This window comes from Oratosquilla oratoria, chromosome 18 (assembly GCF_046742065.1).
Source record: "Oratosquilla oratoria isolate Oo_2021 chromosome 18, ASM4674206v1, whole genome shotgun sequence".
Classification (NCBI taxonomy): domain Eukaryota; kingdom Metazoa; phylum Arthropoda; class Malacostraca; order Stomatopoda; family Squillidae; genus Oratosquilla; species Oratosquilla oratoria.
Window position 1 is genome coordinate 3304406 of NC_134794.1, and position 23167 is coordinate 3327572.

At 43.2% G+C, this 23167-nt stretch overlaps 1 protein-coding gene across 5 annotated transcripts in view; it reads right to left on the reverse strand.

The window, feature by feature from the left end:
- Positions 1-23167, reverse strand: part of LOC143034985 (nuclear receptor subfamily 2 group C member 2-like) — a 340734-nt gene that overhangs the window by 289189 nt on the left and 28378 nt on the right. The window lies entirely within an intron of this gene.

A 23167-nucleotide genomic window follows, 5' to 3' on the forward strand; every position in this document is an offset into this window, starting at 1 on the left:
AACGGTCGACGCGCTGGCGGCCGGTCATCGATACAGTAAAAGAAAACGCGCCTTCTACTATAGATTACCTGCTCCTCTTCCTCCACGTGACTGGAATCCTTTTATTGTAAGCGCGCTTCAATTTGGATGACACGATACACTCAATAAACTGTGGGAGATGAGCGAGTGCGTCGGAGAAGGGACTAATGAAAGCGCTGACATGACAAAAACAATGGGATGCCACACAGCTGTTAAATAAAACCGTCTAACGCCACACTATCAGTCTCAACCGCGTCTACACACAACCGCGCAGTTTTTCCTTGACTATGCGGTACCGCCGCGGTTTCCGCAAGGTTCAAACCGCTCGTGTGAACAGAGCCTTAGTACCACACGTTCACTAATGCCCGAGTTAATTGTGTCTGCAACTTTACGTCGCCTCTAAGTCGAAATACAAACGTCCGGACTTGACCATACGACAATAACACGTCGCGCTACAATAACCTGTTCCAAGGTTCGAGTCCTCAACGACCCTTACGTTCCCAATTATCTGAAGAAAAACAATCACACTTGATAGAACTAAATCGGTAGAATGACACTATTGCGAAAAGGCAACCATGACACCTTTGATACAAAAGATCGAAAGAAGACTCAAACACGGTATTTACATACCATCGAAACCCGTGTGTGTGTGTGTGTGTGTGTGTGTGTGTGTGTGTGTGTGCGTGTTTCACCATGGTCTTGGATTACGTGTTGGACTCGTGATCGTCAGCTCTTTCCCTCCAGAAAGAGAGCTCAGAGGTCTTATATGACCGATCTATGGGTAATGCTGTCACCTTACACACACGCACACCCCCAACTCCCTGCCCACGAGTTGGAGTAACGACTCGCAGCGCAGCGATACTGAAATAATTTCAGCCGGGGGGGGTTCGAACCCGGACCGCCGTAGTGGCGTCCGGGAACGCTACCACTGCACCATCGAGTCGTGGTAGAGTGAGTGTGTGTGTGTTGCTGAGCGAATGCCAGCCCCTCGAGACTGCTTCTCCGGCTAATGACCTGGTTTGTTCTCAATTTGCCTACTCTGAGACGCATACCCCAGGAGGTGCTTACGCAGCGACTGAGGATGTCAACTTCATTCTATACGCGTAGCCTGTTACGGCAGGTAACTTCTGGGAGTCGGGGAGAAGTGCGGGACTTGAACTCGGGCCATGGAAGACGCGAGGTCAGCACACTTAAAAAAAAGAAAAAAAAAAAAACGCTTAACCGGATTTCTCTACAACATTTGGTATACAAATGTGTTCAAGCTGAAATATTCTTTAATACTAATTTGGCTTCCAAAAATAAATCAATAATGGAACATACAAATGATTGTAAAGAGGGGTGATTGTAACCACAGCACTCTATGAAGCAAAGACTAACTGTGGTATTCTTAAAAAAATACTTTTACTTCCAAGGATTTATATAAGGAAATATTTATATAAGGATAGAATTTTTTTAAAGATTCCCATCGTAGGATTCTTACGGTGGTATTCCTAAAAAAAATATTTCCCTTCACGAGATTTATATAAGGAAATATTATTTTTTATATGAATGTCAATACATGTTGTTGGTTCTTAGAGAAGTCTAGATTTGTGTAAACGAAGTCCTATTCTAGTTAGTCAAATGGAGGTTGGAGGTAGGATGTCGGAGGTAAAATAGCCCAGTGTGATAACCCCTTTTCACAATTTCCGCTATCGGGCCCTACTGTAGACGTGCTGTACCTCGCTGCATTGCCTTTAAACCCAGTCAAGGGGCAGGAACGTCTTAATCGTGAATGAGGTAGGTCATTTATTCGTCCACACTCTTCAAAGAAGAGGGCCTTTGGTACAAAAAAAAATTTACGCTGAGAAATAATCTGTAATTGTTTTGCAGGATATAGGCCTAAAAAAGGCCTAGAATTAATTAACATTCTTATGTGCAATTCCGTAGTTACTTTGTATCAACCGAAATGAACGAAAAAAATCAAGCATTTTTAAATCTCTCACATCTTGTTTACAAAGGAACAAACAGACTGTGTATTTTCTTTTTGTGCATTCATCCAAAGCAGAATGTTCAAATTTGCCTACGGTGTGAAATTGATCCTCAAATCACTCCCTCACCACTTTAGATGAGCTGCTACTTCCTCTAATATTCTGGCCAGTATAAACAGGGCATCTAAACAGCTCTTAAGCGTGAGGTACCATGGAGCTGACCACATCAGTCTGGACACCTATTCCACGAGGTACATCGGTACCACATCAAGAGAACGGGCACATTATGGACTCTTCTTGAGGTACCACAACCAAAAATGTCACTTACTATTCAAAGGGAGACTTCTTAAGAACTGAAGATAAAACGGAACGGCGTTAGGGGGAAACATTAGTGTCTGACACTGCAGTAGCTGACAAGCTAAAAGAAGTTACATACTCGTAGACGGAAGGGCTTGTGGCAATCAAATCTCTATATCAACTAGAACGACAGCAACAACTTATGGCAACCCAGGTCAACTGATTTAATCTGAAAAACATAACAAGGAACACTAGACACTTACCACGTGCGAAAACGTACATACATAAAATCTTGGACACTGTGTTGTACTAAGTCAGTTTATAAGCAGAACGTCTTAAAGTAATCCTTTAAGAAGGGAAAGGAAGTGTGTAGTTATGAACGTAAAAGCTTGGGTGTATCGCGAAGGGAAAATGAATGAAAGCGAGAGGGAGACAGAATAGGAGGCAATACCCGACGACAGCGCTCGGCGGAACACAGAAGCAGGAATGCAATTGACGACGATGGCACCTTGGCACCGGTGAGCGAATGGGCACATGGAAGCCTGAGCTCACGAATGAACGTGATGCAAAACTGGAAAAAAAGGGGAGAATGACCCCGAAGGCCGGGGATGGACCTGGAGATGAAACAGACGAGAGCAAATGGAGACAGAAATGGATCAATCAATCTGTTGTCTCTTGAAGGTGATCCACGGACCTGGCCACGTTCATCAATTCGGACCCAAAGTCACACAGTAAAGAATTTTTTTTGTGTGTGTATGTGTGTGTGCGTGTGTGGTGGGGGCTTTGTATGGGCATAGTTTATCGTAAATGAGTTTATTTTATTTTTATATTTACTTTTGTGTGATGTGATATGTGAGGGGTGGATGGGCTGGAGGGCTCTTGTGTAGTTATATGTCAATTTATTATTGTTTACTATTTACCTGTTTGTTTATTATTTAACTATACCTATGCATTTATTTATGTATTTTATTTGTTATTTACATTATTATAGTTTTTATTTGTTATTTTATCATTATTATGATTTTTTTCCACATCCGACCTAGATATGGACCAAAGGTCTCCTGTCGGCATGCTCCGCCTTTGTAATCCTTTGCCTTTGTAACTGTACCTGCGATTATCACGTCCTGCTCTATAGTCAGGATTTTTGGTCAGGATTTTGTGATAATAATCCACTGATGCAGCTTTGGTGCAGTCTGTTATTCTTAAGATTTCATTTTGGGTAGTTTGTAAGTTGTCATAGTTTTCTTTATTTTTGGATCCCATGATATGGAAGAACAGTTAAAGAGAAGCTTTAAAGAGCTCTAAGTCGCTTATATACAGCTGGTTGAGTTCCTGACATCTAAATCTTGTGCATACGACTGTTCTAATTTTTTTTCTTGTCTTTGATGTGAGCTCCTTCACGTATCATGTGTGAAGATCACATGAGAAGATCGCTCATGAAGATTATATGTGTCAAATATAAGGCCAGGTATCTTCAAGATTTTTGGCCAATGGTTGTTCCTTTAGTCCAGACGTTGGATGCTTCCAGGATGCATTGATGTTGGGGTCAAATACTGAAGCTCTATGAGGGGGTGCGGGCACTCAGCCCTGTGTCTGCAGTCCTAGTTCACTGAAATATGTTTCTGGCTACTGAAGTGCTGATTGCATGTTTTGTTCTCATGACCACCTCCTCCTATTCTTAATCACGAGATATCCTCTATGGTCTATCCCCTTTAGCGACCTGAATACTGTAATCATATCACCCCACCTCTTTCTCTTCGATCTTTCAATGTTGGCAGACCCACTGCTTTTAGTCTCCCCTCATACGGTTTACCTGTCAGGCTGGGATACCAGTTTGGTTGCTACCCTTTGCATTCTCACAATCTTACTTATATCCTTTACTCTGTGTGGAGTCCATACCACTGACTCACATTCCAGTCTTGGACGGATCAGGGTTTCTAAGAATTTTTTTTTTCATCTTTCATCCATAAAAGGAAATGGATGAAGATATGTGTGTGTTTAACTAATTGTAGTACAGACACCACCAGACTTAAGAACATTCGATCTGCGAACATTTACATATACGGGGTTAATCATTTGTTTGGAGGCGAAATCTAAAAAATCGAGTCGAGTACATCCAATTAGTTCATGTTTACACACACACACACACACATATATATATATATATACATATATATAAAGTGTGTGTATGTGTGCATATATTTTTCGTATCTTACCTGCAATGTAAAAAGTTGTTCATACGCACAACTCAGCATTATTTTAAGAAAAAAACGAACACGGTCAATCTGCGCGTCTGGATTTTGGCCAAACCTGGAACCTCAATCCTCTTCATCCTCCCCTTCGTCATGTGGCCCAAAATGTCGAGTCTCTTCGTCCGCCCGACCGCGAAGCCACTGTGCAGCAAGGGAGGGAGCAGCAACTTGGCCAGGTGGATAGATGACTTGACCTGCAGGCGAAGGGAGAGGCGACGTGATGCGAGGCAGGAGGAGGAGCAGGAGGAGGAGGAGGAGGAAGAGGAGGAGGAGGGTAGGGGGACGCGTCGTAACCACGTGGTGGCCGGTTTCCAGGCTATGGACCGGACCTTTGTGTGGATTAGATCGGCGGGGCAGAGTAGGAATGTGTATTCTTGAGGCCGTTTTGTTTTCCACTCTTTTGTCCGCTAGACTGTTTCGTGCCATTGATCGAGAAGTGCGAGAAGGTACGGGGGAGTGATCTCAGATCTGGAGGGAGTGTAGTTCTTCGTGTTTGCAGTTTTAAAGGAAAAAAAAAAAAAATAACCCTTGACAGAACATGCATTTCCCAGCTACCCATTACCATGATCATCTTCTTTCAACAACGGATGGTTCACATGTCATAATGTGTGTACAAGTCCTATCATAGATTTGCCAAGAGTAGAAGAAAGGCAACACGCTGACATCTGATCTCGCTTGTCAGTTACACATTTGATTGTATTTTCAAAGTTTCGGAGGAAATCTAGCTACTAATCCTCTAAATCCTGTTCCTTCCATCTTACCCAACCTGCATTCACCCGCCAACCCACCAGGAGGAGACTCGCACATTTCCCCATTCACGACCCAATCCCCCTCCTTAAAGTTCCCATACCTTTACTGGTCACAAACCTCGACATCCAGCTGTCCTACATCTAACCTAACCTGATCTGCATACCCTTCCTCTCCAGCCCGAACAAGTACGACAGTGGCCGGTCTTCCAAGGGCTTCCAGAAGATTTTCCACGAGGAACAATAACTGATTTCTTCAAGAAGCTCACGTGGTCTTTCTTCATCAACGGTTTCGGCCTCGCCCGGCGCTGCGTGCCGTCTACGTCATCTATGGACTCATTTTTGTGGTTCCTCTTCTCCACCGTTGTTATCCTTCTGCGCTGTCATCAACTGCGTCTCATCTATCCAACAGGATACACACACACACATTATATATATATATATATATATATATATATATATATATATATATATATATATATATATATATATACTGTATATATATCAACATACATGTAAGGGGCGGGCACCGTTGTCTGTCTGACTGAAAATTGTACCAACCTGGGCTACCACACTTTGCAAAACAAAATAATTATGCATTTCACGAGAGAATATTGCGTTGTTGTTTTTCCCCGATGGGGAATGTATTTCTATAACTTATCGGTGAAGTTCTCGAACATGTTGAATGTACATTATATATATATATATATATATATATATATATATATATATATACATATATACACATACACATGTACATGTACATAGTTCCGAGTTTATTGCTGATCATTTTCCCAAGCTTCTTCAGTATTAAACTTGGAACTAGACCAGTCTTCTATTTCCACCTTCAATTTGTCATTGTCTTATATATATATATATATATATACATATATTATATATTATATATATATTAATGTATATATATATAAATATGTGTGTGTGTGTGTGTGTGTGTGTGTGTGTGTGTGAGATAGAGAGAAATTTATTTCACAAACGTGATACAACACTGAATTCGCCTGAACACACACGCACACAAGCACAGGAAACATACGTGGTGCTCCACAAATAAGAACCACTTCATATCGGGGTTTTTCTTGTGGCTTTTGCCTCACACAACAGGAATTAGTCGTTGGACTCTGCGCCGCCGCGCCAACGGAAAACGGGTGCGTGATCTCCGGCATCCGCCTGTGGCTGGAAACAGTCTGCCCGGCCAACGACGCACGCAGACTTGCGCCGTGTTCTACCCTACCTACACCCTGACGTCCTACCACGCTACCTTCGAATTGGACAAATTTGACGGGATATCATACTGGAATGTTCTTCTTCCAACTTCCGATTAATCGGCGTGGGGTGGTAGAAACCCCTCCAGAACTTTTCCCACCATATTCACTATGGCAAACTATATTTTTCTCAACAAAAATACATAGTCATTTGATACGCCGGAGAAAAATTATTGGATCACATGAAGAATCGTCAACTCAGAATTCGACAGGGTGATAATTCTTCATGTGGGCTATTCTAGGGTGACAATTCATGTGGGCTATCCTAGGGTGACAATTAATTTGGGCTAACTTAAGGTGATCATTCATGTGGGCTACTAGGGTGACAGTTCTTCATGTGGGCTATTCTAGGGTGACAAATACTTATGTGGGCTATCCTATGGTGGCAATTCTTCATGTGGGCTATCCTAGGGTGACAATTCTTCATTGGGCCATCCTGGGTTGTAAAGTTGATGACAATAAGCATAACCCTCATTCAACCTAACCTAATCTAACATTTATTCCACTGATGATATTCGGCGTACTGGGGTGACAATTCTTCAGGTGGGATCTCATGGGGTGACGATTCTTCATGTGGGCGTTCTGGAGTGACAATTCTTCATGTGGCCCAGTAGTCCAATTTGCTAACGAAATGAGGAAGAACGTCAGAACATCTGAACGCTCCTGGAAAGTGAAGCTTAAAGTACCAAGCGATGTCATCGCATTTGCTTGTTCTCATTATAATGAACAAGATATATTCCACTTCCCATTCTGTGCGAAGCCTAACGATGTACAACAATGGGAATTACCAAAATTACCCCGTCCACAACTCACAGAGCCATCATTTCCACTTTTACGGTACTATTCCTTTTCGTGAAAAAATGAGTCTTCGTTTGCATTTCAAAACACGTAACGAATTCATGCAGTAATCAAAACATACGCATTGACCATCTCCATCGACCTGTCAAGAGGGCAAACATTTGCATATTATATACACACACAATTTTATATATATATATATATAAATATATATATAATATACACGTGTGTGTGTGTGTGTGTGTGTGTGTGTGTGTGTGTGTGTGTGTGTGTGAGAGCGTGTGTGTGTGTGCGTGCGCGCGCGTATTCCAACGGTCTAATCCAAGACACCAGCAACCGACTTGACGACTTCTGGAGGGCCAACGACTATGTTAACGGTATATCTAAAACACAACTGGTATGCACATAAGTGATAAAAATTTGGAGTTCCCGAGGAGCTCACACAATTCCATAAATCTAACGAGTACCTCTTCTCGTGCAGAACTGGGCCAACTCAGGAAGACGACCGTCTGTCCCGTTGCGTCTTCTCTCTCTCTCTCTCTCTCTCTCTCTCTCCCTCTCCTGTTGCTTCCCCCACCTCCCCTCACCATCGTTCATACTTTTACACGCACTGTCATATGCTTCTGCACACTATTACACTGATTTTTAACTGTACACTACTAATACCCAAAAATTTTGTCCCTCTCTATCGTTTCTATGGACCTTCAAGTCCTTTCACCCTACACAAAATGACAGAAAACGATCAAAATCGGCTTGGATTCAAACTATCACTACGTTCGCCTACGTCTGAGGTGAAAACCTGTGTTTATAACAAAAAACGGAACAGGAGCGGAGGAAGAGCGGGAAAGGGAGAGGAAAGGGAGAGGAAAGGTCGGTGGAGGGCGGGTGGTGGAAGGAAGGTCGGTTGGTATTGGCGGGGTCAGGGACGCGCGCGAAGGGCGCATGTGGGTTTGGTGCAACAAGCCCGCAGTACATCAGTCAACATGCGAAGCTCATGGCTGTAGCTACCCTCTTTGTATTCCACGTACAACGGTAATGCATTATATGCATGCGATGCACAAGGACTCCTGTGTTAATATTCGAAGCACGTTGGTCATTGTACATCCAGAGAACAGTGCAATGGTCATTTTTCGAAGCACATTGGATACATTGAATGAAATCGTCCAAAGTTGGGCACAAATAAATCAGTGAAATGTATTATCATGACACTATAGGCCAATCGAGTTAAGTCTTACGGGGTTATCACACTGGGCTAGTTTTCCTCCCACATCCTACCTCCAACCTTCATTTCAATACCTACAATATGACTTCGTTTACACAAATTTAGACTTCTCTAAAAACATTTCAAAAGTATGTCTTACATTCGTATAGGTTTATAATCTCTTAGTCATCAGCTTTGCTATATATGACGGAAACGTGATTTGATATTTGGAGATTTCAAAAATAAAATTTTGTAACCGAAGTCGTTTCTACTCAAACGAACTCTCAACTGTCGGCGCTGGTGATGCCCGTGGAAGCCCAGTGTGATAACCCCTTTAGCTTTCGGACAATAGTTTCCCTTGCCGACCTTTCGAAGTACAAGGACATAATTTTTGTAACATAATAGTCATTGTACCTAGATGAGACAGAACAAGCAATATACCACCTTTGGAGCGACGTGAACGTGCTTGTCCAGAACACGTCACAATTTTCTCCTCGGCGGCGGATGTGTTTCGTGGAAAATGTGACGCAAGTAAAAGTGATTTTGAACACAAACCAGTTCTACAGACTCCAAAGCCAACAAAACACTTGTGATGGTAAAAACAATTGAAGAAACTTTGACACCAGAACTAACCCAGAAACCTAGAAATCACAAGTGGATGGGAGACATCTTCGCACACGCGAACAAACTCCCGCAAGGCTGAATCGATGAAGCCGAAGCCTGTACCAACAGGATTTACGTACGACGACGTTAAAACTAAGACCTCGCGCACCGATGCAACCAGTTGCATGAAACCGGTTGCAACGTATGATCACATACTGTGAAAGCAGTATTCCCTATACTGTATGAACTCGAACATATAATTTCCCTGTATTTGCTATCTCAGAAATGCGCGTACTTGATTGGTAGTGGGCAAACGTAGAGAATATTGCCTCCTGAGAATGTAGGCATCCGTTACGATCGGTTTCATGCAACTGGTTGCGTCGGTGTGTGAGATGCTTACATTGATGGATGGAAGTTCGGCAAAATCTTGCGTTACATGAATGTCACATACATCGTAAGTTCTCTTCCTTCCAAGCTACTGTTTCCAGTGTCTATTCTGCAAGTTCTGGTGGCGACACACTAAGCTAGCATGCTAATTCCTTTTGCTACTTTGGTTGCAATATTCTAGACTTCCGTAAGAACATCTCAACAATGTGTCTAGCATTGGTATAAGTTTAGTATTTCTTAATTCGTCATTCAGCTTCTCATTACGTAACGCAAGAGCAAAACCTTTGGAAAATTGAAAAAAACAAAAGACTGTCACCGAAGTCGTTTCTACTCCAACGAAGTGTCATAACCAAGTAGCATGCTAACGAGAAATGCCTAGTGTGCCGTGATACCTAACTATTCTGAGGTCTCTCAGACCTCAAGAACGAATCGACCGTTCGTACTACGTCACCTTCCAACGACGCCAACCCGTCACACGCTCGAGCTTATCATCAAATGTTGTGAATTTGAAAACCCGGAAGACGACTTCGCTTACATTATTCAAGACTTCCTTAAGGACAATTCACCAATGTGTATAATATTCGTATAGGTTTAACTTCTCTTAGTTCGACACTCAACTTCTCAATATATGACGCAAAGGTGATTTGGCATTTGGATATTCGAAAAATAAAAGATTTGAACCTAAGTCGTTTCTAGTCAAACGAACTCACTTGAGTCGCGTAGGTGGGAGAGGAGCTTAAGAGACGACAAGTATAATACGATGCCTTCGGTCAATCATGGAAAAGTATATTTTGTGTGGGGGGGGGATTCAGTTGGTTTAGTTCCCTTATTCCAGCTTTGATCGGTACAAAACCGAACCAAAGTCTATTCTCCCTCCAGATGAAACCCATAGCAACATACCCGTGAGAAAATGGCAATATTTCAAGTAACAGAAACAATTGGATCAATCAGTCCACCCATTTCGACGGTCCTCTTTTACTGGAGGCCTGCGGTGTCCAGAATATTGGACAGCATACGGGTGGGCAACCTTCTTAAGCGTGCGTGCCAATATCGGCCAATCTTCGATGTATAGAAGTTGGTGGTATACTTTTTTCATTGGGTGAGCTCAGGTTTCGCGTGCCGGATAAAAGTCGTTCCCGTGCCATATTTGGCACGCGTGCCAATGGTTACCCACCTCTGGGTTACGACCACCAGTTTAACTCCTAAATCACTCGGTGGAGGGATTTCGTGGAGCTCTCTGGAGCAAGCGTAGGTCGGTGTACAAGTTGTTTTGTCTTCTGTGTGGCGTGTGCCTCTCGGTGCATCCAATGCCTGTTGCCACGCCAATTCTGTTGCTCCTGTTAGTGCAGGGTAACTTGAACACAGGCGTGTTGCTACAATTCTTGTTAGTCTTGGGAGTGATTTATCTTCTGGATTGATATCTGGGGAAGTCTGGTGAAGTATAGGAATTGGTACTCTATTCAGAAGGCTTTATTTATTATTATTATTTTTAAGAGTCTTGTGGGCTACTGGTGGTGGATTGTAGATACATGAATAAAATTCTTCTAGACTTTTCTTGTGTGGTGGAGTCTGTGTGGTGTGGGTGGGTTCGAAGACTTGCATAGAACTGTGTACCCATTCTTTCTATGTGGAAGGTTTTGCTTGCTGTGTAGATGTACTATCGATACATACGGCTGCTTATTATAATAATTATTAATCTAAGACTTTATTTTGTACTATTCATACACTGTTTTTGTTTTCTTAATCGTTGGTGTACCATGCTGTGGAAGTAAACTTTAGTGTGGTTCTTGCGACTTGTATTTTAACAGAGATGAGTTTCTAAGTTCAAATTTCTTGTCTTTCAGTACAAATCCTGTTTCTTGTTTGCCTTCGCTGTAAAGTATTTTGTATGAAGAGTGAAGGTTATATGTCAGTTAAATGTGATGCCAAACATTTGATGGCCTTTGTCCAGTAGAGAAGAATTAACATTTAATTTGACCACTGGGTGCTTCTTTGATTCATTATGGTGGTAAGCAACGTCACTGTGGACCTCTGTGAGATGCGGAGATTCTGTTTTGTGTCAGCCATAATTCTATTTCTTAGAGGTGCGTTTAAATGTTTTTCACTGTTACCTTGTACTTGCTGCGCTGAAGTATTATTGTTAAGTCACCTGCATATGTTAGAGCTTTGGTATTTGTTCCAGGTTTGGGATGGGAAGGTCGTGTGTAAATAGGTTAGTGGCTGAGAAAATATTGCCCCTTGGGGGATTCTGTTGTGTAGTCTTTCGATTCCCAATAGATTGAATAAATCCCTTTCCTTATCTATATTTATTGCTACCACTGTAGTTCTCCACTTTCTTGTTGAAAAATTCCAATATTTGTTGGCTAAGGTTTGTGAGTGTTAATGACGTCTTCTTTAAATTCATGCTGATTTAGTCTGATATGCATATCCCAATTTTGTCAAGGATCAATCTTCCCATTGGTAGAGAAAAGCGTGTAGGATGCTTGGACTCAAGGAGGGGATTATAATTACAGTATATGAAATAATACACAAATATATTGGAATCTAGTTAACAGTAATAGTGATATAATCAACACTTTTAATATAATCAACACTTTTAAGTGTTTATTATAACAGTACTGATACTACTACTACTACTATAAGTAGTAGAATTAGTAGTAGTAGTGATAATAGGGGTGCAAAAAATCACCGTTATCATTAGGAAATGTAAATTAAATCATTATTTGTGACACAAACAGTAAGATGTTTATTGTTTACAGACCCAGGAACAATTCATTCTTGTGTAGAACAGATACTTTTCTTGTATACATGTATCGATAACTAAAAACAATCGGATTTATGGGGGCTAAATATAGACTGACCACGATTACAGTCTACTGTATATACAGTAATTCTTGACATTTCCCATATTTCTACCCAAATTCAAAGTCTGCGAGGTTTGATTTACCAAAGCACGAAAACGTCTTGACCATTAAGGAAACAGACACTGATGGCAATCGTACAATGTAGTGAAAAATATTTACTACGAGATAAGATAAGATTGGACTTTCAGAAGGTTGCATTAGCATGAACATTACTATTAACATAATAGTTATGGTCATACTATAGTGTAGTTGTAAAAGTAACAGTTATGGTTGCAGTAATGGAAATGGTTATGCTACCTTATAGCTGCATTAACCAAATTACTGATTAAATGAGTAGTAGTAGCAGTACTAGTAGAAGTAGCTGTTATAACTGCAATAACAAAAAGTGATTGTGGTAGTGTAGTATGAGCAGTTACCATCGTCAAATCAGTGTACGTATCAGCAATCAACAGACCTAACTACAACCTCGGTGCTTTTACTTCCTGGGTGTATTGGCACAAAATAATGAAAACTTGTTTGAAATCTAGATATTCCGAGACCTTGAGCTTTGCAACCAGATCTAAAGTCTCGTTGACACGAGGCCAGTTCAGTAGCCGCTTGTACTAACTCCAAGTTAACTTAACGCTGACATTGGACAAGTAGAGGAGTTTATAAGTCACTAACATTAGCGGCTACTAAACTAGCCGCGTGTCAACGAGACTTTAGACTCGCATTGCACTCTATTCTTAACACACTGAAAGAATACACAAATATATATTGAATCGCCTTATAAACTATTTTTTTTTTAATTTGTATCGATTTCTGGGCACGTCTACAATAATGCTACTTTTTTTTTAATAAGGAGTGAAATTCAGAAAACGTATAATGGTAAACCCATGGCATGCAAGCCAAGTGTGGCAAAGTAACCCAGCCTTGACACGGGACTAGTTTAACAACCGCTAGTGCTAGAAGCGACTCGTAAACTAGCCCTCTACTTGCCCAAGGTCAACGGAGGGTTAGTCAATTTACCTCTTAACTAGCCAAATGTCAACACTTACTTCCCCTTGGGTAAGTGAACTTGCAGAAACTAGTACTTGCGGTTACTAAACTAGCCTCTGTGTCAACTGGGATCAAGACCTACTACTTCCCTTTTGTTAAGTTTCTGTTAGCACTAGAGGCTACTAAAATAGTCTCTGTGTAAACAAGGATTAAGACCTATTACTACTACTACTACTACTACTGCTGCTGCTGCTGCTATAAGAATACAAGTATTTCCAATGAACACAGAAACCGACGCTACGTTCTGCAAAACGTATTATGTTCTGGAAGTCGAGGCGCCTCTGTCAAACAGAAGCGTCATCCTGTGCGTGCGACTGTGCTGCAGAGTTCAAGGTGCCACGGAGCCGGACGGAGCGAGGTCGGGTAAGGTGGCTGGCTGGCTGGCTGGGTGTGCTAGTGGTGGTGGTGGTGGTGGTGGAAGCCGCGGTCCTAGTGGTGGTGGTGTGGTGGTGTAGTGGCATCACCCAATAAGGCTGCAGGGAGCCCGAGGGTCGAGTTGGTCCTGAAGTAGAGGAGACTCGCCTGGTCCGACCCACCTTGCCTCACCTGCCCAACTTGCCCTCGCCCCTCCTCCTCCCCCCCCCGTCCCACCTTGGCCCAAACCCACCACCACCACCACCCTCCTCCCTCTCTTAGTCCTGCCCCCCATCCCTACTCCCCCATCCTCCAGTGTCTCCGCCGCACTCCACATTCCTGTACTTCCCATTTTCCTCATGGAAGCTTCCCCCCTCCCCCCCCCCGGTCCCCTTCGGCTTCCTCCACATCCGTACGGCCGGAGAGGAGGAGAGTCCGTCCTCACACACACACAACCACGCAATTCCATTGCCTGTCTGTTAACACGAATTCTCCGGTGGTATGAGGCAACATCCTAACTGCGTCATCGCCTGCAACTTGTTCGTAACCCCTTCAATACCATGGCGCAATATATAGATTGCATAGTGACAGATAACTCCGTTCGAGGTATGCAACCCCGGTCTCCACCTGGGTCTCGATCAAACGCGACCTCGTACAAGCAGAGGTCTGACCTTTAACGCTCGACATCGCTGCGGACGACATCTAAAACCCACACGGCAGTGCATGAGACAGGCTAATTTCGTCTCACAAATGTGCCCGTTTTGATACTACGCTAGTGAACTTCTACGGCCGTTTATAACTCTTCAATAAATGGCGCGTCGATATTCGGTGTGCACTCAGAAGGCACTCAGGTTAAGACATAATAAACAACTCTGAGTTCGATGGCTATGGAAGCCGAGTATAACGCACTGGAAGTGATGAAGAACGATTACGCGACAGGAACTATGTGGAGTTTCGTGGTGTCGGTTGGTCAGAAATGTGAGTGGCATTGGGTGCGAGTAGTGACGGGGGGTGGGGGGGGGTGATGAGTGGGCAGCGTTCGTTGGACGAATACCAAAGGGCAGGTCAAGGGCATTCGCTCACTGTCGGCTCTTCGAAGAGGAGAGAGAGAGAGAGGGAGGGAGGGAGGGACCTGGAGGATGTCGGTGGGGAAGGAGGAGAAAGGGGGGAGGAGGTGATGAAGCAGGGGCCTGGATGAGGCTGAGATGAAGAGAAGGAGGAGAAGGAGAATGATAAGGAGACAAACGAATGAGGAGTAGGAGGAGGGAGAGGATCATAAAGAGGAGGGAGAGGAGCATAAAGAGGAGGAGGGAGAGGAGCATAAAGAGGAGCATGAAGAGGAGCAGTAGGAGAGAGAGGAGCTGGAAAAGTTGGCGAGTGATTGTACGAGGAAGGGGTGACATGGGGGAATCAGGGAAGAGGAAGAGGAGAACAAATTCTGGTGGCGGTCTAGGGCACGGTTTAAAGCAGTCATTCTCAACGGGGGCGATTTTTGAGCTCGGGGGGGGGGGGCGAAAGACGTCACAGGTATTGCTTCTAACTGACAAATTTTAAGCTTAATATAAAAGATCTAGCATCGAAGCACCAGCTGGGCCCAAGGATCTCATTAAAACACGACGTGAGTAAAACATTTCAAATTAGTTGTTTATCATTGTTGCAATCATTTTTACTATTATTTTCCAATCAAGGGGTGCGATCCTTTTTTTCAATTGAAAAAGGGGGCGATATGGCTAAAAAGGTTGAGAAAGCCTGGTTTAGAGAGTTCCATGAGTGACCGCAGTAGGGCCGGGAATTGCACACATTTTTACAAGATTTGACGGAAGGAGGTCCTGTGTGTAGCTGGAAGGTCCGAGGTCCTGTGTGTAGCTGGAAGGTCCGAGGTCCTGTGTGTAGCTGGAAGGTCTGAGGTCCTGTGTGTAGCTGGAAGGTCCGAGGTCCTGTGTGTAGCTGGAAGGTCTGAGGTCCTGTGTGTAGCTGGAAGGTCTGAGGTCCTGTGTGTAGCTGGAAGGTCTGAGGTCCTGTGTGTAGCTGGAAGGTCTGAGGTCCTGTGTGTAGCTGGAAGGTCCGAGGTCCTGTGTGTAGCTGGAAGGTCCGAGGTCCTGTGTGTAGCTGGAAGGTCCGAGGTCCTGTGTGTAGCTGGAAGGTCCGAGGTCCTGTGTGTAGCTGGAAGGTCCGAGGTCCTGTGTGTAGCTGGAAGGTCCGAGGTCCTGTGTGTAGCTGGAAGGTCCGAGGGAGGTGTTCCATATAAAGCAATGCGGGAAATAAAAATTTCTCCAGTTGGTCTAAACCCCACAATAATGTGACGACCGTAAAACGTGAATAGTTTTTCCCATTTTCGTCAACGTAGCTGTTCCTACGGGGCCATTCACACAGGTGGGCGGTTCGCGTGAGTGCGGATGGGGTTAGCGAGCATGCGTGGTGTCTCCGGACACTAAAGTCTGTAGTGACATTTTCTGCCGTCTGTGGAGAGGAAAGGATCAGAGTGGGCCTACATGTGGTCTGAAAGCATTATAGTTAATCTTTAAGAAAAGTAAAACAAAAGTAAGAGATCGGAAAAGTACGGTTATGTCTGTGGAAGAAAATGAATGGAGAAACACGAAGACGAAAGTGGGTCAACACGGGAGGGTCTGAAAGCATAATAATTGCTTTTTAAACAAAGTAAAATAATAACAACAATAAAATAATAATAATAAAATGATAATAATAATAATAAAATAATAATAAAATTATAACTAATAATAATAATAATAATAATAATAATAATAATAATAATAACAATAAAATAATAATAATAATACGATAAGAGGGAGGGAAGAGGGTAGAGGGGAGTGGAGTATACAGGGGATGGAATGGGTGGGAGTGGTTTCTATGCCTTTGTCTTTTGGCTACCTCCCGTGTAAGGGGGAAAAAGCCTTTGGTATATGTATGTATATGTAATAATAATAATGAGATGGAAAAATAATTGTAGTTATGCGAGTTGAAAGAAATGGAGGACGGGAAGGGAAGGTAAGTGCACGAAATGGTACATATTGTACTTGATAACAACGATTTAGGTCATGAGATTCGATTAGACGAAACTGCGGCACGACTTTCTTTCCAAGGTGTGACTTGGAACATGGACACGTCCAGGCACCACCAAACAATGGTGGGCCACATGGTACCATGAACAGGGACTCCAAAGTGCTTGGAAGTAATCTGAGAAATAAGGAAATGGTAGCCTTATACCCGTTAACGATAATCTTCAAAAGATGACAAGGATTAATTGGTTAGTTACACACCCAGAAAAACATCCTTGTGTAGAACAGATACTGTACGTGGATACAGGTATCAGTAACTAAAAACAAACAGGTTTTTCGAGTGTAAATAGCTTAACCTTATTTGCATTTCACTGCATCCCCCATGAAGCCTATGACAATATGTTCACCAGATATATTCACATGATTATTCACATATATTCTATTCTCTTCTCGCACGTGATCAATGAGTCTAATAGCTCTTACCGTATCAACACACGACACAGCACAGGTTCTATCAGTGACGCGGTTATCAATCATTGAAAAAATATGTGGTAAATGAGATATGTGTGTAGCCTACCGCACAAGTCAGCATCAACTCGCCATCCATCATCAATTGGCGACATTTCCATCGCCATCAGAAACCTCAAGCAATAACTCCGTGAAATTTCACATCTTGTACATCTAATGGAAGATAACGACTCTGACGAGGCACAGAACTCTATGCTTTTGATAAACAAAGATCCATTTGTGGGTGACGTCCCTTTGTACATTTATCCTGGCAACCCTAAGTCGATTTTTTTTTTCTTTCTTGTCGGTGGAAGCCTCCTCACCACCCACATGGCGAAATCCACCTCGATCGACCCGTACGGAAGTGGAGTCGCTTTATGCATTTATTAATAAGACTCGTTGACACGGGGCTAGTTTACTAGCCGCTAGTCCTAGCTGCAAGTTAACTTACAGGCAAGTCCTGACACTAGGAGAATTTTGAGACAAGTTGACTCTCCGTTGACACTGAACAAGTAGAGGACAAGTCTACAAGTCACTAACACTAGCGGCTACTAAACTAGCCCCTTGCCAACGAGCCTTTACTTTAGCCAGAGAATGCTGCTACTAATAATGCTGCCTATGATGACGCCAGCAGCATGCATGGTAGTTACTCTGAACATGCCCTGGGCCTCCCACATGACCCGAGAAAGCTGATAACGATTTTAGAAACTAAAACCGAGATGACAAGATAACACCTGCCATCAAGTTACGAGGGGGTAGGAAACGAAAACGGCGACAAAATAAAAGATGGCGTACTGAAAGACGATGGGGGCAGAAACGGATTACGAAAGACACGCAAGAAATTTTCCGGGCAGACTGGGTAAATAACAGCAAGAGTCGGGCCTGTACGGGACGAGTTTATACATTTGATTCTGGCTCCTGGGTTCGTCTTTTCTCGCATAACCCGGGTGGAGCCGTTTATTACAGCCGTTTCTTTCAATCCCTAAGGCATCTCGGTAGCAAACGGGTTCGGAGGTCTGGATCGTTTCTAATGAGATTGGATCTCTCTTAGAGGGATCGTATCCCTCTTAAGGGGTTTGGATTCCTTTTAAAGGTGTTTGGATTCCTTTTAAAGGTGTTTGCATCCCTTTTAAATAGATTGGATCCCCCTTAAGGAGTTCCCCTTTTAAAAGGTTTGTATCTGTTTTAAAGGTTTTTGAATCCTTTTAAAGTGTATGGGCCCCTATTTAAGGGATTTGGATCCTTCTTTAAGGGGTTTGGATCCCTCTTAAGGTGTTTGGATCCCCTTTAAATTGGTTGGATACCATTTGAGATGGTTGGATTTTTTTTTTTAATATTCGGAAGCTTTTACGATGAATGTAACACCATTGGAGGATTCAAACCTCATTAAGGATTACCCAATCCCATTTTAAGGATCAAATTCCCTTAAAGTGGTGCTGTTTGTACGCGCGAACGGCCCACGTCGTTTGGGAGGAGGACGGGAGGGTGGGAGGGCGCCCAGACAACGGGATCTGCCAATGGGAGGAGAAAGTAGGGAGGGATGGAGGGAGGCAGCAGGAAGATGAAAGGGCCTGGGAAAGGAAGAATGTGGAGCAGAAACGGGCGAAGGTTCTGCAAGAGGGGCGGAGGTGGAGGACGACCATCGAGGACGACCTTCGAGGACGTCCATCGAGAACGACCATCGAGACGTCCATTGAGGACGTCCATCGAGAACGACCTCCGAGGACGACCTTGAGAACGACCATCGAGAGCGACCATCGAGGACGACCATCGAGACGTCCATCGAGGACGTCCATCGAGAACGACCATCGAGGGCGACCATCGAGGACGTCCATCGAGGACGACCATCGAGGGCGACCATCGAGACGTCCATCGAGGACGACCATCGAGGACGTCCATCGAGAACGACCATCGAGGACGTCCACCAAGGACGACTATAGACCATCGACTACCGACCATCGAGGACGACTATCGAGGACATCCACCAAGGACGGCCATCGAGAACGACATCCGGGGACGACCATCGAGGACGACTATCGAGGACGTCCACCGAGGAGAGACGACCAAGTGTGAGATCGGGCGGGAAACGGAAATCGGTTACAACAGTAGCGTAACTCCATCTGCCGGGTGCACGCGTTTTATACGGAGATAAAACTTACTTAGACGAGTTTTACAAGACAGATAATCCATGCCGCCTTTTCATTCCATCGGGAGGAAAGCTGTTTTACGTCTAGTTTCACTGTCAGCAATGCTACGCCAAAAGGATGGGATCAATTGCCACGAAACTTGAAAGAGAGAGAGAGAGAGAGAGAGAGAGAGAGAGAGAGAGAGAGAGAGAGAGAGAGAGAGAGAGAGAGAGAGAGAGAGAGAGAAATGGCCCCTATGTACTCCCATTCAATTTTGGATGTACTGGAGCCAATATTAAGGTCAAGATCACAGACGCATTTTTCTGTAACTCCTTAATAACTGCTTTCCTTCAAACAAGACCAAAATTCCCAAATACAGTATTCTATATCGCAACAGTGAAGGACGTACTGTTTGACCTTGTGTGACTTAGAAAGTTCAAATTCAATGTCGCAGATTCTTTAGGGGGCTTGAACTCCAAAACGGTAATGTTTACTATCATCATCTTGTATGAGATTTGATCTAGAGTACACATTTTTATCTTATTGTTTCTCTGGTCCTACTCCGCTATTACTTGAAAGCAGTCGCAGAGCGGTTTCAGACACATGTTTATTATCAATATATAGGGAGTTGCTTATCTATTTGGCCTTTAGCTTGGTAAAGCGATTCAACACTAAGCTGCACTAAAATAACGTCTACTGAACAAAGGGTTGTGTCTCTGGCTCCTCTGGTTCGAACCTAAAGAGTAAACTAAGTAATCAGGGAGGAGATCGTCCTTCCATAGGCCATAAAGTCAACCACCTTGGTGTAAATTGAATAAGAACATAAGAATAAAGGTGACTGCAAGAGACCATAAGCCTTACACTAGGAAGTTCCATGTCCATTACCACCTATCATCCCTATCCATAAAGTTATCTAACCTACTCTTAGAACACCGATAGTTTCAGCGCTCACTACATGGTTAAATCCCTTGACCCATTTTAATACCTAAATGTACAAGTTTACCCAATTTATCGATAGTTTTATTCAGATTTTGAACGAAAGGTTTCTACAACCACATCAAGAGAAATGCCGACAGCAGCACCCCCGAATGCCCTGTGTTTCACCATGGTCTTCGATCATGTACTGGACTCGTGATCGACAGCTAGTACCCTCCCGGATGAGAGCTCAGAACACGGGCGTGTGTACTGGTGTGTAAATGCGTGTGGGAGTGTATTTATACGATAAGCGTGTCAAGTGTACTTATTTCTCCCTGCCAGTCCTGATGACGGAAACTGAGGATGTAGACAATAAAACGAAACATGAGGAGGTTTAGCAAAGAAAACGAGAATAAAGCAGACTGCACGAGACCATAAGGCCTACACTAGGCAGTTCCATGAGGCAGTTAAGGAGGACGGGGGAGCAGTTAGGTTGGGTATCACTCTCCAACCATAAACGAATCCTGCGTGACTGCGGTCCGTAGCGGAGTCACTAACCCCCGTTTAACGCTGACTGCAAACATCTGAAGCCGTTTCCTCACGCTGGTCAGCATGAAGGGCAACGAAAAGGGGGACAGAAAAATAATACATTTGAGGAACAATTCAGAGGTGATTTACCCTCTAACCTATGAACAGAAGAGAAGACGGATATTGAGGGGTAAAAGGGGGGGGAGGAGGAGGAGGAGGGGGAAGAGGAGGAGGGGGGAGGAGGAAGAGGAGGAGGAGGGGTGTGGGCATGGGAGAGAGGTTGTTTGTTTGTCAGTGGGAGCATGACGTGGGTGTTATCCAAGGTGACCTCCCTGCTCAGCGACCCACTCCAAGGCTTCTACCTGCCTTCCTACCTACCTACCTACCTGCATATCTGCCTATTCTCCTACCAGCAGGTAGGTTGTCCTATCCCCCCTCCCCCACCTCCCAGCTAGGAACTATCTGCCCTACATATATTAGCTGGCTTGTTTGCGTCTCCACCAGACCGCTCGTTACATCCTTTGAGCCCCTGCCATCTATTGTGTCGGTTGCCCCAACGCTCGTCTCATGCCTCCGTTGGGGAATGACTAACATAACATAAGAATGAAGGAGACTGCAAGATACCATAAGGTTTACACTAGGCAGTTCCATGTCCCTTACTAAATATTTTCCAATCGTTAACCACACTATTGGTAAACCAGATCTTGTCAATTTCCTTCTTAAACATAAACATATCAAATTTAAATTCATTACTACAAGTCCTGCCCCGCTGTCTTAATATGATGACCTTGTCTGCATCACCCTTGTGAAAGCCCTTGTCCCATTTGAATACCTCTATTAGATCACCCCCGCACTCTAAACAAAGACTGCATATGTTTTATGCAGTCCATATAAAGGGTGGAATGGAATGGGTGGGAGTGGTTTCTATGCCTTTGTTTTTTTTTTGCTACCTCCCTTGTAAGGGGGAAAAAGCCTTTGGTATATGTATGTATGCACATTTCAGGGACTTGAAACACCCATACGGGTCAGAGTCACGCATAGTTCTCTTGTGAATGGCCACTCAAACCACCCAAGGAAGAATGCTGATCACTTGAAACACCCATACGGGTCAGAGTCACGCATATTTCTTTTGTGAATGGCCACTCAAACCGCCCAAGGAATGCTGATCACTAATCCACATTTCTTTTATCCAACTTGAATGTCTTCTTTACCACATTTAAGAATCCAAATTTTTTGACGCGATAATGACGCATCCGACCTAGTTATGGACCAAAAGGTCTCCTGTCGGCATGCTCCGCATTTGTTATCCTTTGTAATGTTCAAGGACAGCATCACTGGTCTAGCGACGAAATATAACCATCCATATCGCCTATCTTCTTACAACATTAATGTCCTATAATAATAATAATAATAATAATAATAATAATAATAATAATAATAATAATAATAATAATAATAACATAAAATAATAATAATAATAATATAATAAAATAAGAATAAAATATAATAATAATAATAATAATAATAATAATAACATAAAATAAGAATAAGAATAATATAATAAAATAATAACAATAAAATATAATGATAATAATAATAACCACTGCAAATTTGCACTACGATTGTTAATGACACGGTATCCACTGGGTTGCCGCGCGGCCGTACCAAAACAAATAAAATTAAAACGTGACAAGGACGGTACTATTCCTCTTGCGGCCAGCAAACTAAAGGTGACGGCACATTAGGCTGACATGCTACTCGATTTTGCTACTTTGAGTAGAAACGACTTCGATTACAAAATTTTAGACTTCTGAGAACATCTCAACTAATGTGTCTAACATTCGTATTGTAGGTTTAACTCATTTTAGTTCGTCATTCGGCTTCTCACTCTATGACGTCATCAAGAGTAATTTGACATTTGGAAAAAATTATCGTCACCGAAGTCGTTTCTACTCAAACGAAGTAGCAAAAGCAAATAGCATGCTAGCGAGAAAAGCCTAATGTGCCGCCACCCTGAGCTCAAAGACAGCTGTTCCATTCCAATAGGCATTTTCCTTGATTATTAACTCGAGCAAAAAAAAAAAAAAAGTAAAAATACATTTCCTTTCCCCTTTAAGGTACGTTTTGCCCTATGCAATTAATTAAATGTTTGTAGTGGTAGGGTAATATACAATTAATAATCATACATTAGCTTGCCACCACATTCCGACGGCAGGTGACCCGCATGAGACCTGGCGCCATATTCGGGTTACCGCGTTGGTAAGCTTAG